The following is a 17,352-nucleotide window of genomic DNA, read 5'->3' as shown; positions in this document are numbered from 1 at the left end:
GGAAATCAAGATGTTAGCTAGACTAGACTCTCATTTACCAGGAATGACATAGCTGGGTCCTCTGCTCCAAGTCTTCATATGCTGGAAATCAAGATGTTAGCTAGACTAGACTCTCATTTAGAGCTTGGAGTCCTCTTCCTAAGCTCATTCAGACTGTTGGCAGAATTGAGTTTCTTGTGGTTATAGAACTGAGGTAGCTCAGCGACTAGGAGTCCCTAGTTATTACCTACAATGTGGCTCTCTCCAGAACATGGGAGCTTGCCTTTGATATAAACAACATCTGCTCTTGTTTCTTGCCTTTTTTTTTTTAAGAGAGAAGGAGAGGCAGGGAGTAAGAGAGCTACATGAACATCCAGTAGTCCTGACTGGGGATCAAACCAGCAAACTCTGATCTTTGGGACGATATTCTAATTAACCAAGTATCTGGCCAGGGCTCAAAATTTTATTGACTGATTTTTAGAGAGACAAAGACAGGAGAGGAGACAGGGAGAGACGGAAGGGAAGTGTTCCTTTGTCATCCCACTCAGTGGTGCATTCTCTGCTTGCTTCCGGTGTGTGCCCTCACCAGCAATCAGACCAGCAATCCTGTCATCTCAGGAGGACACTCCAACAGACTGAGAAAACTGGCCAAAGCCTCTTGCCTTTTAAAACACTCAATTTACTAGGTCAGGATAATCTGTCTTGATTAATCAAAGTCAACTGATTAAGGAACTTATTACACCTGCAAAATACCTTTTGCCATATAGCTTAATATAATGAAGGGAGGGATCATCTTATTCACAAGGCCAGCTTGCACTCAAGGGGAAGAGTGATATAAGCCATGTGCACCCGGAGCAGGAATGCTGGGGATCTTTTAAAATTCTCCTACCAACGGTCGACTGGTATTCAAACTACACATGCTAATTACAAATAAAACTTTCAGTTCCTTTGCTAGAACAGGTACATTTATTTTCTTATTGAAAAGAACACCCTTTCACAGCCTTTGCAATAAAGCTGTGAACTATATACCCTACATGCCCCATCAACTAGACAAAGTCATAAACCATTAGCTTTAAACCTAAGAATAACCCGGAGTCAACTCAGGATTCACTTTCTAACCTCTTGGGGTGACTGTGGCTTGCAGGGTACTTTGAATACATGCAAAATGACTTAATCCAATCCTACTCCTGAGAACCTGAGGCTATCTGGCAACAAGGTCATGTATTTTAAATATTGTGGCATCTTTAATTTGACAGTGAAGAGAAACCAGGGCCCTTTTCCATGATCTGACTCAGGGTATCAAACTCTGGATGACACTTGGTGGTAAGAGCCAACACGCACAGGTTTACGCTCAGCCAAGGAATGTGCGGCAGGCTTTGAAAAGTGTGTCTTTGGCTATGTCAAATACAAACTTGGTTTTATACAGTTCACGATAGGCCCTCCTGGATGACTGTTTAAATCAAACTTGTAAAATACAAAGAATTGTATCTGCAATTGGATCTGTTTTCAAAGCTCTCAAATAACTGTGGCCATTATAGAATTATGAGGAATTAATGCTCTTACTAAAAAGTAATATTTGCTTTGCCTTCACCAATATGTTATGTCATGGGTAAAATAAGAATATAGTAAATATAGTAGGCAATGTCTCTCTAGATAAAAAGGCAAATTATATCTAAATACAAATTAAAAGGGCAGAGAATAGTCATTTGCATTTGAATAAATATTTGAACAAACAACCAGCCCATTAACATTTCCATCATTTTCTTTTAGGATAGAATTTCTACATTTGGTTTAAACACTATCTGAGTGTAAGTACAGTCTCTCCACTCCCTGGTAGAAGGTGGGAGGCCCCACTAGTCCTGCTCACCCGCAGCAGACACTCACTGTGTGACTCCTGGTGGGGGGCATACATCAGACTCAGTACCACACTACTTGCTGTCAACTGCCTTAAATCCAACTTCCACTTCTCTCTTCTTCACCCAGTGCTATGATCATGTTTTCTGTTCTTCATATCAAAACTCCGTATTTCCTCTAATACCTCATTATCACCCCTATTCGGCATAAACAATCCTGTTGATAGACTTATTTTAATACTCACCATACTATTCCCTTAACTTCCCTTTCCCTGGCACTCTTGTGAAGAACCATGTGCCACAATCTTACATGATGCACTAGCATTCAACACCAAACTGGATTTTCTGCCGAAAATTAATACCCACTTCAAGTTTTCACATATACACAGCTGGTAGATTAACATTACCACACTCCTAATAGAAGCTAATGTTTTCTGCATGTTATATTCGAGTGCCATTTGACAGGTTCTCTTCTCATTACTTTATATGCATTTTATAATTCAGACCTTGACTAAACCAAGCTGAACTCTTATTACCTCCATTTTGCAGCAATTTAATAAAAGAAATGCCAAAGAAGGATCTTAAGGTACAGCCAGAAATCTGACTCCAAAGCTAATTCTTTTTTTTTTTTTTTTTTGTATTTTTTTTTCTGAAGCTGGAAACAGGGAGAGACAGACAGACTCCCGCATGCGCCCGACCAGGATCCACCCAGCACGCCCACCAGGGGGCGACGCTCTGCCCACCAGGGGCATCGCTCTGTTGCGACCAGAGCCACTCTAGCGCCTGGGGCAGAGGCCAAGGAGCCATCCCCAGCGCCCAGGCCATCTTTGCTCCAATGGAGCCTTGGCTGCGGGAGGGGAAGAGAGAGACAGAGAGGAAGGAGAGGGGGAGGGGTGGAGAAGCAGATGGGCACTTCTCCTGTGTGTCCTGGTCGGGAATCGAACCCGGGACTTCTGCACGCCAGGCCGACGCTCTACCACTGAGCCAAACGGCCAGGGCCCCAAAGCTAATTCTTAAAATCACTACTGTATTCTGTTCCCATATAAATTAACAACCTGGACTAATGCCCATTACCCTTGAGCTAAGGTTGAATGCTTCAGCCTAGATCTCACATTTGCTCTTCTTATCCCTAAAACTAAATGGATCACTCCCATCATTGCATCTTCCCTGACATTTGGAATACCTTCCTTCCCTACCTATTCAAATGTGACTTATCTTTCAAACTGCTCTCGGGTTCTGCCCTTTCCATGAAGTCCTGTCTGACCACCAAATTATTGTGGCATCCCCCTCCTTTGACTTCTTGAACATCTATCTAATTTTTGTACCTTTAAAGTGACTTTCTACACAATGGCTATTTCACTTATTTGACTGTACTGTGTAACATTTGCCATATTGAGACAATACAAATTATTTAGGAATATGGATTTTGCCTTATACTCTCTTTCTGCCTTCACAGTATATAGGGTAATACTTTACATTAGGGTAGTGCTTTGCAGATAGTTGGCCCTCATTCAATACAAAAGTATTCAGGAATTTTCATGGGTAAGTTCCTACAGTGAGGATTATGTAGACAGAAATGAATATATATGCTCCCTGAAAGGGCGTCCTTGCTGTAAAATAATTTTTAGTCAAATTATGAGATACATATAATTTGTTATATATTTACAAATACAATAACCACAGCCCAAAGATACTGTCACATACCATAGGAAAAAAAACTCAGGTAAGACTTAGTAAAATTATGATATGTTGGGCAATAATATATCATATCATGAGAACTGCAAAAAAAATATGAGTAGGGAAGCACAGGTTTTATTCTTTAGGAATAAATAGACTAGTATGGAAAAATATTACATAGGAAATGAAATACGAGCAATTAATAAAAGACTAGATAAAGCAAAGTTGGGAGCATCCTGAGTGGCAGGGTATGAGTTTGGATTTTCTTTGAAATGCAGCATGACTCTGAACACCGGGTCATGATAAAAATAGCATCTTCCATACAAAGTGGCCGTTATGATCAAAACAGATAATGTTTATAAAATTCCTAGCATGGGGCCTAGAAAATCACGGATGTTCACCAAAGGATACCTTATCATTGTTCACTGATCAGCATTCTGCTTTATACTGATAAATCTGCCATGATTCCACACAAGAGGGTCAGGATAAAAAGGAAATGGTGGCAAACTTCCAGTTAGCATGTCTCTGGAAGAAGAGCCAGGCTCTGAGGTCGCAGAAACTTAACATTTGTGGCGCAATTAAAAACAAAATAAAGTAAGTTAACTTTTTCTTCCTATGATGCCATGGACATTCATGCTCCCTTAAGAGATGTTAAAAGGATAGAAAAAGAATAATAATCTCTGGCAGGTTGGCTCAGTGGGTAGACTGTCGACCCAGCATGCTGACATCCCAGGTCCCATCCCCCATCAGGGCACACATAAGAAGCAACCATCTACTTCTCCCTACCCCCTTCTCTACCTCTTCCCCTCTTACAGCCAGTGGCTCGGTTGGTTTGAATGTCACCCTAGGCTGGGGGGTGGCTTGGTTGATTCAAACATTAGCCCTAGATGAGGGCTGACGGGTAGATCACAGTTGGGGCATATACTTAGTGATAGTCTGCTTCACTATCTCCCCTCCTCTCACTTAAAAAAAAGAAGGCTCCAGCCGGTTGAGTCAGTGATAGAGCATCACTTGGCAGGTGGATGTCCCAGGTTCGATTCCAGTCAAGGGCACACAGGAAAGGCAACCATCAGCTTCTCTACCCCTCAGCCACCTCTCTCTCTCTCTCTCTCTCTCTCTCTCTCCTTCCTCCCACAGCCGTGGCTCAATTGACTCCAGAGAGTTGGCCCTGGGCACTGAGGATGGCTCTGTGGCCTCACCTCAGGCACTAAAAATAGCTTGGTTGCCAAGAAATGGAGCAACACATCAGATGGGCAGAGCATCACCACACAGGGGGACATGCCAGGTGGAATCCAGTCAGGGCCACATGGGGGAGTGCCGCCTCTGTTATCACTTAACTAAAAGTGATAACAAACAAATAAATTTGAAAAATATCTAAAATACTTCAAGAGTCACCAGACAAACCTTGCCAACACCAGTCTTATTTGTTATATTCACACTGGCTTTTATATTTATTATATTGATTGCATTACATTCTAGTCCTTACTGTTTTATCTGCTATATCTACCATAATATTTTGTCTATTTTATGGTGATTTCATTTCTCCAACTGTATAATAGAACTTTAAATGCTTGCTCAATGAAAAAACCTTTATACATGCACATATGTACAGTTACGGAAGCATACATCTAAAATACAAGTTGAAGTAAAAGTCTCAGGACCAAAGACAACAGGCCTTTGCCCGTCTGTCTATATTTTCACATCACATTTTAATTTACTTTTATTTCCCCAAGAGTTAAATGTAGGATAATTTTCATATTTTTAGTTTTTACCAAACATCTGCACCTTTAAACATGTTAGGTTTCTAGATTTATATGATGAAATACGTTGAACTTGTTGATCTTAGATTATGATTGATAAATAACCAAATGTACTTTACTACATTGTCAGTTACGTGACATGTGTTCTATCAACATGAATCACTAAACTTAGCTCTGAGGAACATTTTTTGAGAAAAAAAGGGAAAATGGGAATAACCTGGACCTTAGATATATATCTGGCTTAAATCACTGCTCTTCACATATGAGCTGAATGAGTAGTCTGTAATCCATTTTCTAATCTGCAAAATAACAATGCTAATCCCCACTTCACTAAATTTCTGTAAAATAAATAAGATTGTATAGGAAAAGGGCTAGTATTCTGAGGGCTTTCCTAAGCCACAGGCTTCCTCCTCGTAGCTTTCCACCCTTAGTTTACTCAGATTTGAGAAACTTTCTCTGAAGTGTTTATCCATTTATATCGACTCATCAAAGGGGATGCCTAAGGTATCCTTCAAAATAAACTTTAAAGCAGGGGGTAGCCCTTGCCCGTTGGCTCAGCTGTAGAGCATTGGCCTGATGTGTGGAAGTCCCGGGTTCGATTCCCAGCCAGGGCACACAGGAGAAGCACCCATCTGCTTCTCCAACCTTCCACCTCTCCTTTCTCTCTGTCTCTCTCTTCCCCTCCTGCAGCCAAGGGTCCATTGGAGCAAGGTTGGCCTGGGCACTGAGGATGGCTCCATGGCCTTCGCCTCAGGTGCTAGAATGGCTCTAGCTGCAAAGGAGCGACGATGGGCAGAGCATCGCCTCCTGGTGGGCATGCAGGGTGGATCCCGGGCAGGCACATGCGGGAGTCTGTCTGACTGCCTGCCTACTTCTAACTTTGGAAAAATACTAAGTAAATGAATAAATATATAAAGTAGGGGGTAATTTTCTTTCCTTCTCTCTCTCTTAAATTAATGGAGAAATTTTAAAAAATGTATACAACAAGTCTGTCCTGTGTAAAGAAAGGTCAAAGAAGCCAATATGCAAGATTTGTAAGAAACCCTTCTAGGGCACACCGACATACTTCATATGCAGATCTGAAATCAAGTAGCTCCCTTCTATGTCTTAATAAAACTACCTTTTGTTTACCTTTAGTTAATTATTTTAAACAGGTAAGATTAGGAGATACTATTTTAAGAAGTTTATATAAAAACTAAGAATTATTTTTTAACAGTGTCTAATAATATATAAATCCAAAATTTTAGATTAAAATTGAATTTCAACCAAATTTCCAAACTATACACATTCAACAAATGTAAGAATTTCTTCCTAAAACTAGGTCCTTATAGATAAAGGAAGTGCCTGAGTTACAGATTAGAAGTTAGTAAAAAAAAAAAGATATTAATGAGAATCTGCAGTACAGCAAAGCTGGCACACTCGGATCAGTTAAAGGGTAGGTAGAGAAAAAGCATTGTTTCCTTAATAAAATGCATATTTTCTTAATTACAATTTTAAAATCTATTAGAAACTTTAAGTTTTTAAAATCAAGATATATATATATATTTACCTACAGAGATATGATTTTTCTTTTTAATTTTTTTCTTATGTGAGAGGTGAGGAGGCAGAGAAACAGACTCCCACATGCACTCTGACCAGGATCCACCTGGCAACACCTGGCAAGCCCCCTATAGGCTGATGCTCGGCTCATCTGGGGCCATTGCTCTGTTGTTCGGCTACTGAGCTATTTTAGCTCCTGAAGCAAGGCCATGGAGCCATCCTCAGTGCTCAGGGCTAACTTGATCAGACCACATGAGCTATAGCTATGGGAGGGGAAGAGAGAAATAGAAAGAGAGAAAGGAGGGGGGGGAATGGAAAAGCAGATGGTCACTTTCCTGTCTGACCTCACCAGAAATCGAACCTGGGAAATCCACATACTGGCCAACGCTCTACCATTGAGCAAACCAGCCAGGACCCAGATATGTATTTTTCAATCAGCAGGAGTTTGGATTCTAAAACTGTCATTACAATGTATTCAACTTCAGATAAACTTTTCATTTATCTAAAACAGGACTATTACTCTTTATTTTATGGGCTTGTGCAAATTAAGATAATCCATGTTAAATGCTTAGTTCAGTAACTGTGACAAAATAATCTCTCTTTTTTTTTTTTTTTTCCATTTTTCTGAAGCTGGAAACAGGGAGAGACAGTCAGACAGACTCCCGCATGCGCCCGACCGGGATCCACCCGGCACGCCCACCAGGGGCGACGCTCTGCCCACCAGGGGGCGATGCTCTGCCCATCCTGGGCGTCGCCATGTTGCAACCAGAGCCACTCTAGCACCTGAGGCAGAGGCCACAGAGCCATCCCCAGCGCCCAGGCCATCTTTGCTCCAATGGAGCCTTGGCTGCGGGAGGGGAAGAGAGAGACAGAGAGGAAAGCGCGGTGGAGGGGTGGAGAAGCAAATGGGCGCTTCTCCTGTGTGCCCTGGCCGGGAATCGAACCCGGGTCCTCCGCACGCTAGGCCGACGCTCTACCGCTGAGCCAACCGGCCAGGGCACAAAATAATCTCTTAATGACTATGTGAATATATAAATATACATGATCATGATTATCACTATTGTTACTCTTTATGTCCTTAGATCTTCACCATGTACCCTGAAGATTCTCAAAGAAATTTATAGAAACTGAATTATAAAAGAAACAAAAGTGAAAAGATACCTAAGAAGAGGTATGGAATACAAATACAGGCTCAAGCAGGCTCATCAGCTTCAGTGCAGGGTCGCTGGCTTGAGTGTGGGATAGAAATATTCCCATGGTTGCTGGCTTGAGCCCAAGGTCGCTGGCTTGGCAAGGGGTTACTGGCTTGGCTAGAGACCCCTTGTCAAGGTACATGAAACATAATCAATGAACAAGTAAGGTGACGCAAAAACAAGTTGATGCTTCTCATCTCTCTTCCTCCCCACGCCCTGTCTCTCTTGTTAAAATACACACACACACACACACACACACACACACACACACTCAAGCCCGGTGGTGGTTTTTAAAATATATCCACCAATTCGTTAATGATGCTCCTCTCCTCAAGAGGTAAAGCTTAATTCCCACCCATTTGAGTGTGGACTGGATTTAGCAATTCACTTCTAAGACTAAGAAAAAGCAAAGTGATCACAAGTTACTTCTAAGATTGGGTTATAAAACAGTATGGCTTCCATTTTGGGTGCTCTTTTCGTCAATCTCCGTCCATTCATTCTGAGGAAAGCTGTATCAGGAACCACCCAATGGAGGATTCCTCATGGTGAGGACCTCAAGTCTCCTGCTCACAGTAACACAGTGAAAACAGCACAGTGAGCCTAACACAATGAGCCTGGAAGAGGAGCTCTGAGCTCCAGTTTATTTTTAAAGAACACAGCCAACACCAACAACTTGACTGCACCTTATGAGATATCGTGAGTAGGAACTACCTCGCTCCTACATTCCTGATCCTCAGAAATTATGTGAAACAATAAATGTCTGTTGTTTTAAGCTGTAAATTTTACAATAATTCATTATGCATAAGTAGGTAACTAATGTACAGCACACCCTAAATAGTGACAACAGAAACTGAACCAGGGAAATGGTGACAGAATCAGATCAGAGGACTTGGTACTAAGGAGTTGTCCTGGACTCAAACATTTTATATGGAATGCCAGGTTTCTACTCAGGAATTACTCAATTCCAGCTTCTCCAATAAACTCTGAAAATATTAGTATTCTACTCATCTCTTGGATTATTTGAATGGACAAAGGCAAACATTACTATTCTTAAGACCTACATTTTAATTTCATTTTAAATGAAACTTCTTTAACCACTTGGAAATATTTTTAAAATATGTTAATAGTTACATCTTCTTGGGTCCAGTATTATTTTCTTAAATCTAGAGAAGTTTTGCACATTAAAAAATGTATTTATTGCACCTCAATATATACTGCTTACAAAAATTAGGGTATATTTAAAAATGAATATGAAGCGATGAAAAAAAGAGGCATTTGATTTTTTTTTATTAAACAAGAACATCAGGAAAGCAAACTATAAGTCAAAGAAAGTTGTTTGATTATGCAAATGAGATGCAAAACCAACTTTTGTTTCATTGGTGAAAATGCACTATACTAAAGGCTGAAAGTACTGGAGTATCTGCACTTTCCGTGATTGCTAATTTTTGTGAGCAGTATTTATATATATAATCTTCAGGAAAAGAAGATCTATCAAATGTCAAACTTACAGAAGTGGATCATTCTTCTAGTAATAAAATAATAGCACATTTCCCAATCCTAAATCATTATTTTAACCTCAACTGCTTTTTCCTTCTCTCATTCCCTTGTTTTTCTTTTCAGAGAGATACATGAGAAAACAGAGCTTCCTAACTGGATAATAATCAAGTTGTCACTCATTACAGAACTTGCTTTTACTATTACTGAAGAGCTTTCCATCATGAGTATAGGAAAATAGAAAAGCAAGAACTATATCTTATCTCTGATTAAATTAACTTCCAAAGAAATACATCAGGGTTATAATCTTCATTTGATCATGTTATTAGAAGAGGAACAATTAAAGAAAGCACTGCATAAGGATGTTCCCAATAATTACATATGCCTGGACTTAGAATACAATCCTACCAATGGTTGCTTATGTCCGACCTGGAATGTAGGGGAAAGCTATTCAATATTGCATATGTTTTACATGGAGAATAATCCATGTGTGATTAAAACAGACCATTTTATTCAAATTCTTTATTTTAAGTTTAATTTTTGCAGTTTTTTTGTTGATTAAAATAAGTTTAATGCAAGTAAAATTTTTTTTCTAAAAAATATTAATGATTTATCATGGCTCCATAAATATCTACAATATTACATTATAAAGGTTTTGTTGCATGGTTTCTATGAAACTGTTTAGTTAAAAAAAGAGAAAATTCAGATACATAAAAACATTTTTCTTTTCTTTTTTTTTTATTAAGTGAGAGGCAGGGAGGCAGAGACATACTCCCGCATGCGCCTGACCAAGATGCACCAGCAAGCCCCCTACCAGGGGATGCTCTGCCTGTCTGGGCTGCTGTTTCCAACTGAGCTACTCTAGTGCCTGAGGCAAGGCTATGGAGCCAACCCCAGCATCCGGGGCAAACTCTCCTTGAACCTGTTGAATCATGGCTACAGGAGTGGAAAAGAGGGAAAGAGAGTGGGGGAGGTGGGAGAGAGGAGGGAGGTAGAAGAAGATGGTCACTTCTCCTGTGTGCCCTGATCTGTAATCAAACCCAGGATTTTCACACTTTAAGCTGACACTCTACCACTGAGCCAAAGTGGCAGAAAATATTTCAATTATGGGAATATTTAAATACTTTGTGAAGAATACATATTTTACATTAATAACTTGATTACTTAAAAATAAGACTTCATATAACAGCTGGAGCCTAAAAAAGTATCATAAAATGTTTCTTCTTTCTTGATTGTTAAAGTAATATTGTTTAACAGTTTTACCTTTCTTACCTCTCTTTGGCATCTCAATTGGTCCTCTGGTTTCTTCGTGTACTGCATTCCTCACCAAAAACATAGATATTTTTCCTGTATCTTTAATTACAAGCCAGAAACCAGAAAAAAATGGACTGAGAAGAGAATAGGATCCTAGTCTTCACTTTGCCAGTATCTCTGGGACCCTGACCATGTTGCTTCATTCCTGTAAGATTTACTTTCCTCAGCTACCAAATTAAGCTTTGTGCCAGTTCTCATTTGGTTATAACATTTTATAACTCTCAAATCTGATTTTCAGATCTTAAATGTCTCCTGAGTTGCAGATTTTCTGGTATTTTTCTTTATATCCATTTTCCCACTTGCAGTTGCCTCAAGTTTAGTATAAACTAATGAAAAAGCTCTACTATCTCCTGACCAGGTGGTGGCGTGGTGGATAGAGTGTCAGACTGTGATGCAGAGGACCCAGGTTTGAGACTCCGAGGTCACCAGCTTGAGCGCGGGCTCATCTGGTTTGAGCAAAGCTCACCAGCTTGGACCCAAGGTCACTGGCTTGAGCAAGGGGTTACTTGGTCAAGGCACATTTGAGAAAGCAATCAATGAACAACTAATGTGTTGCAACATGCAACGAAAAACTAATCATTGATGCTTCTCATCTCTCTCCATTCCTGTCTGTCTGTCCCTGTCTATCCCTCTCTCTGACACTCAGTCTGTCTCTGTAAAAAAAAAAAGAAGAAGAAGAAAAAGCTCTACTATCAATATATAGTCACTCCCTGTATTCACTGACAGGGACACCAAAATTCTCCATTACCCAGACTTGGAAATTGTTAATTCCTGAGTCTTCTTTCCTGTATCTTCAACATCAAATCAATTGCAAAACTCATGCAAGTTTTTCCTCGTTGTGTCTCTGTAGTTTATTACCTTTCCATTTCCATGTCACCATACTATTTCTTATTTTTTTACTACTCATATAGACAACCGTTACAGTTCCAATTTAGTTTCTCTGGCTACCTGTACCCATTAGCCAGTGATAGATTGGACTAATCACTTATTTTCACTTAAGCCCCATGATAAGTAGGACACTATTTACAATTGAAAATTATATCAAGTAGCTGAAACTTCTAAATATCTCATACATTGATTAAAAATGCACTGGTATTGAAATTGTACTTATATTAATAGTGATTACAAAATGGCATGGAGCAAATATTTTTCCACCTTGTGAATCATGGCTCATTTCAATTAGAATTTATTAAGACTATTTCATTGTATCAGATACTGTGCGAAAGGTTAGGGAAGTACAGATTACTATATTTTTTCCCCCTTCAAGGATTCCCTGCCTTGTAGGGGAGATAGAAATATAAACCAAATAAATCACAATATAAACATAACCAAACCCCACATTGGAAGAGAAATACACTTTATGTCTCGCATTTAGCTATTTTCCCACTCAACTACCAAGAAGAACATTTTTAATGTAAATAAAGTAGCTACCCTGTATTAATCTTGTTACTTTGCTGTAAAATTTTAGTGAAACATATTAATTCTAAAATAATCCAAGAATTACACAGTAATAGTTAGTTAAATGCAGCTACAGATGTTAAGGGTGTAACTTTGAAAGCCAAAATTGAGTTTTATTTTTAAAGACACTGTAATCTTTAAAAACAGTACATCAATAATAAAAATGATTATTGAAATCAAAATCATAAAATCAAACATATATGAAAGTGACAGATAAAAAAATCTTTATGAGTAATTAAAATAAATCCTATTTAATCTTTATTTCTAAACCTTCCACTACTTAATCTCAATATCATTCTGGTGACATTAGATGTAAAAATTATTTCAGCATATTATTAAATATGAATCAAACACATTATAATTCTAAATATGACAGGTTTCTTGAATATGTCTAGTTTAGCACTTTATAACTGCAAGAAAATAATATAGAATTTCAAGATAATTCATTATTTTTTTAAGATAATTCATTATTAAAATAACATTCTTATACCTTTGTAATATTTCTACCATCTAATAAATATAAATCATTCATTACTTTTTTATTTTACACTTCATTCAGAGAGAAAAATAGAAACAGAGATAGATATGCAAATAGATATATCTCTAATAGATATCTTAACACCTATAGTTGTAAACATTCTTAGAGTACCTAATAGGTAAAAATTGGCTATATACGCAAAATTTGGTATATCCTAGAATCATACGTAGAAAAAAACTTGTTAACCAAAAAGTAATTAGATACTTCTCCAATGAATTACTATTACATTTTAATGAAATGAAATTACCATAGTAGAAATCTTCTAAGAATAGGGCCCACCTACAGGGAAGTATGGCCAGATAAAATAAATGGACATCTCCACAACCTAGAATTGGGGTCTAGTTACACAACACAGTGCCTATTAATCTGAGCGACATCAGCAATAAAAATCTAGATGAGCCTTGTTCATAAGAAAACTTGAGGGAGCAATGATTTATCAATTTATTTTTATTTAGGTGCTTAATGGTATAGGCCAGTTGGGGTAATCAGATAAACTGTCACTGGGTATTTGAAAATAATAAAATAACTAACAAAAGGTGATGACTAAAGATTAGTAGGAGAGGGGGAAAGACTGGCTCTCAGTAGGTTATAACAGGATTAAATTGTAAAGGGACCAGCATAAATTCATGAGTGCTCCCTTTTTCTCTTTGAATCTACCACCGCTTCTGTGGCCATAGACATATTCCTGATTCTGCTGTTGTTATTGTTGTTGGGCTTTTTCAGTGGTTTCACCACCATAAAATAAAGTGTGTGGGCTGAAACCAGCTTCTGTCAGATTTCATACAGAGTTTTCCTTGTGCAGGGGCCATGCTAATCTTCTCTGTATCGTTCCAATTTTAGTATATGTGCTGCCGAAGCTAGCACATGCAGCTTTTAAAAGTGAAAAAAATTGATAGCTCTAACTGCAGAGAAAAATGCTTAAGTTGTAGGATACATTCTTTTAGCAATAAAAACAACCAGGTCTAGATAAAATTTCAGTCAGATGAAAAACAGTTATTTGTTAGTTATAAGAAGTTCTTCCTGTGTGTCTGATTTGAGGAGAATATAGTTCACAAGGAATCTAATCACACCTGGATTCATCTGTCCCACTAATAGATTATTGCTTTTACATGAAGTCAACTAAACATCTGAAAGGAAGATTTATTGAAGGGGATAACAGGAACTCATGAGATGCACCAAGGGGGAAAATGTTCAGGGTAGAACAGGTAAATCTGAAACACAGGAGCTTAGAAGACTTAATGGGAGAGATCCAAATTATCTCGACAACTGGTGGAGGAAGAGGACAGGCCAGAAAAAGGCTGTCGGGGGGCAAGATGGGTGAGTGCATTTTAAAGCAGTCAGGAGCCATTCCCAGCACTCGAGAGTCAGGGGAAAGCTATCCCCTGCCTTCTGAGCTTGAGTCAGTCATGTGCCTCCTAATAACAGCTACTTAGAGAAATAAATGTTTAATTTCTCAAATCTAACCAGATAAATGAAAATTGAACCTATCACTGTTATCCTGTAATCAGCAAACATACATTATTAAAACATAAAAAAGACATCTAGCCAAGAGATTTGCGAGATACAAAAAGCGGTCAAGCCTTACTTTCAATGAGTTATCTTCAAGTACAATTTTAGGTTGGTAGCACCGAGCCAATTTTTATTAATTCCCAAAATAACATGTATCAACCTTTATTGCCCTGTTTTTCAACAGAAATTGTGAAGATCACATAAAAAAAAGAGAACTTTATTTTATGACACATAAAAGTAGATTTTTTTGGTGTGTGACTTGCGTAAAATCACCCTATCAGGCCATATTATTAGATTAAAATGATACTCCATATGTTCCTAGCATTAATTGCTAATACAAACCTGTTTAGTAGAATTTGGCTTTAATAAATTAATACAAAGTAAAACATAACAGGTTATGAATACTGCTAACTTAAAACCAATGGCTACTGTTAAAACCATACATAGGTGATGTTTAGAAAAAGCAAATTATTAAAAGATTAGCAGCAGAATTCTCTAAAACTAAGCCAAGTAGCAGAGGCAAAGTTAATATACAAATATAAACCAAACAGCATACCAAATATCATTATATTACACGATCAGTTGGTATACTAGTGCCAATGAAGCTACTATATGTATTTGACGGATACCATTAAAATAGGAGGACATAATAAAAATGATTTCTGTGAATCAATGTAGTAATATTATAATACTAGCAAAAGCTAAAACAATACCTTCATAAAAATTTTTGACCACTGAAGTAGTGATAACTTAAAACCAATATAAAAACTACAGAATGGCCCAAATGAAAAGCCAGAAAATATTTTTATTCTTATTTCTAAACCGGGTCAACCAAAATAAAAATAGAAATGGTTATGAATAATCAGCTCTCATTTTCCTTTCCTGCTATTCAGGGGCAGAAATAACTCTGATAGAAACATTAATGAAGAAGCAAGATAAAAAACTCCTTTTCCAGCATTTCTCTTCAATTTCCAGTTTTTAAAATTTTTCTGAACATAGTTTGGTTTGAAAATAAAATAACTAACTGGTCTCTGGAGGCCTTACACTTAAGCCTATGTTTATACACGTTTTTTGTTAGTGGGTGGGCTGCTTCTTAGTATGTTTAGTACTTAGGCTAAAGTATACATTTATCAAATATATAAATATATATATTAAATAAATATATTTGAGAGGATCTAATTTTTTAATTAATGAATTAAACAATGCTTAATATTTCTCAAAATATGTTAATATAAAGATGAACTCAAAATTGTCAATCATAAAGGCTAATTAAAAAATTATTTCCTTGCTTAATTTGAATGATCTGCCTACCTAATAAAAATAATCAGGCTCTCCCAAAAAGCAAAACAGTCTATCTAGAAACAATATTTAAAAGTTTGATGTATTTTATGTGGGATAAGGGGTTTTCATAAACCAGTGTGGAAGAAAATTGTAACTTAAGGAGAAACACTAATACAATCAACTATTTGAAAACAGTATCACTATAGAATTTATTTTGTATCCTATATACAAAATAAATCTCAGATGATTAATGTAGTCAATGTTAAAAAGTTTAAAGTAACGTGTTTATTGAGAAATGTTTTTCATTATATTAGAAACAACCTAACAATACTATAGATTAAAATGATACTCCATATGTTCCTAGCATTAATTGCTAATACAAACCTGTTTAGTAGAATTTGGCTTTAACAAATTAATACAAAGTAAAACATAACAGGTTATGAATACTGATAACTGTTTATTATAATGTGAAAGCATGTTAAAACTAGTAAAATATAAAAAACAATGATAATGCTTAAACATTTTAACATAGGAGACACATAGGAGACATCTGTATGTTTTAAGCAACATAGAAAATCAAATATGATCTTTCTAGACTTTACTAACACATATGCATAAAAAGTAAGCTATTCAACAAAAATGTTAATTATATGTGGATGTGAAATCATATTTTTGTGAGTTTCTGAAGATATTTTACATTGAGCAAAAAGAATGAAATATTATAAGATTTTTCTATATGGTACAGTACATACAAAATTAAACTAGACAGTCCGTTTCCCCTAGCTCTTTGTTAACCTTCAGTTCTGTGTCCTCCAGGATTATTCATGAGTTGACAGGGCAACATTCCATATTTTCATGGATAAATTAACATCACCATTGTAACGGCTGGATGCCATCATTTTAAGCAGATGGAAAAGTACTCCATCTGTTTCCTATTAGTGAATAGGTTTGAAAAGTGGTATAAAGAAAAAGTATGTGCTTTAAGTGCGTGCACGTAGAGAAGGCACAATTCAGTTCTCTGTCAGGATTTCAGACAGTACCAGGAATAACCACCTTACCCTCTCAAAAATATTTCCAGCAGTCGAATCAAATTTTTAAAATTTCACCATTAGTGATATATTTCTTTAATACAAATCTTTCTCCTTAAAAAAAAAAGCTGTATAGAAACAGCTAATTTAAGTTTCACAAGCCATTTTTAATAATAATAATAATAATGTGAATATACCTGTCCAAGTCCTTCCTAAAAACAAGTTGTGAGGAGTAGGGCAGGGCTAACGTGACAGCACCCTCAGTGTGGGGAAAGACGTCAGAGCAGCCTAGAGGAGGGGAAAGATGGAGGCTGGAAGGAAAGGTGAGAATAGTGGAGAGGCTCTCTTCCCAAGGTACGTTTTGTAAATTACAGATCTTGAAAGTTCATAATATTGAACTTCTTTCAGTGACAGAAATTCATGCATGAAGATATTCTTAATTTTCAGTTGATGCTACAATTCACTTTATAAGCTTTGCTTTGGACATACTTATGAATTTTGGAATTTGAATCGGAGGTAGTATGAAAACATTCTAGAAGAAGTTACAAATTAATTTTTGAAATAGCTGTTTTAAGGCTCCAGAAAACACAAAATCTTTGAAGCCATGCAGCAGTAGATTATGAGAAGCTATCCAAATACAAATTAAATAATTCATTAAAAGTTACAACTGACTTACATTACAGAACTTTTAATTGGAATCTCAACTGAAAAGCACCATATCACATTCTG

General features: G+C 37.2%; 1 protein-coding gene and 1 non-coding gene across 2 annotated transcripts in view; both read right to left on the bottom strand.

Annotated features, from left to right (window-relative positions):
- PCLO (piccolo presynaptic cytomatrix protein) overlaps positions 1–17,352 on the bottom strand; it is a 479,118-nt gene that overhangs the window by 366,003 nt on the left and 95,763 nt on the right. The gene's annotated exons all lie outside the window — the stretch shown is intronic.
- On the bottom strand, positions 13,563–13,669 carry LOC136311338 (U6 spliceosomal RNA). Its single transcript, XR_010726739.1, has one exon. It is a non-coding gene; the product is annotated as a U6 spliceosomal RNA (small nuclear RNA).

The sequence above is a fragment of the Saccopteryx bilineata genome, chromosome 7 (genome assembly GCF_036850765.1).
Source record: "Saccopteryx bilineata isolate mSacBil1 chromosome 7, mSacBil1_pri_phased_curated, whole genome shotgun sequence".
In the NCBI taxonomy this organism is placed as follows: domain Eukaryota; kingdom Metazoa; phylum Chordata; class Mammalia; order Chiroptera; family Emballonuridae; genus Saccopteryx; species Saccopteryx bilineata.
The sequence above is the reverse complement of the archived record's forward strand: the minus strand, read 5'-3'. Positions and strand labels throughout refer to the sequence as shown.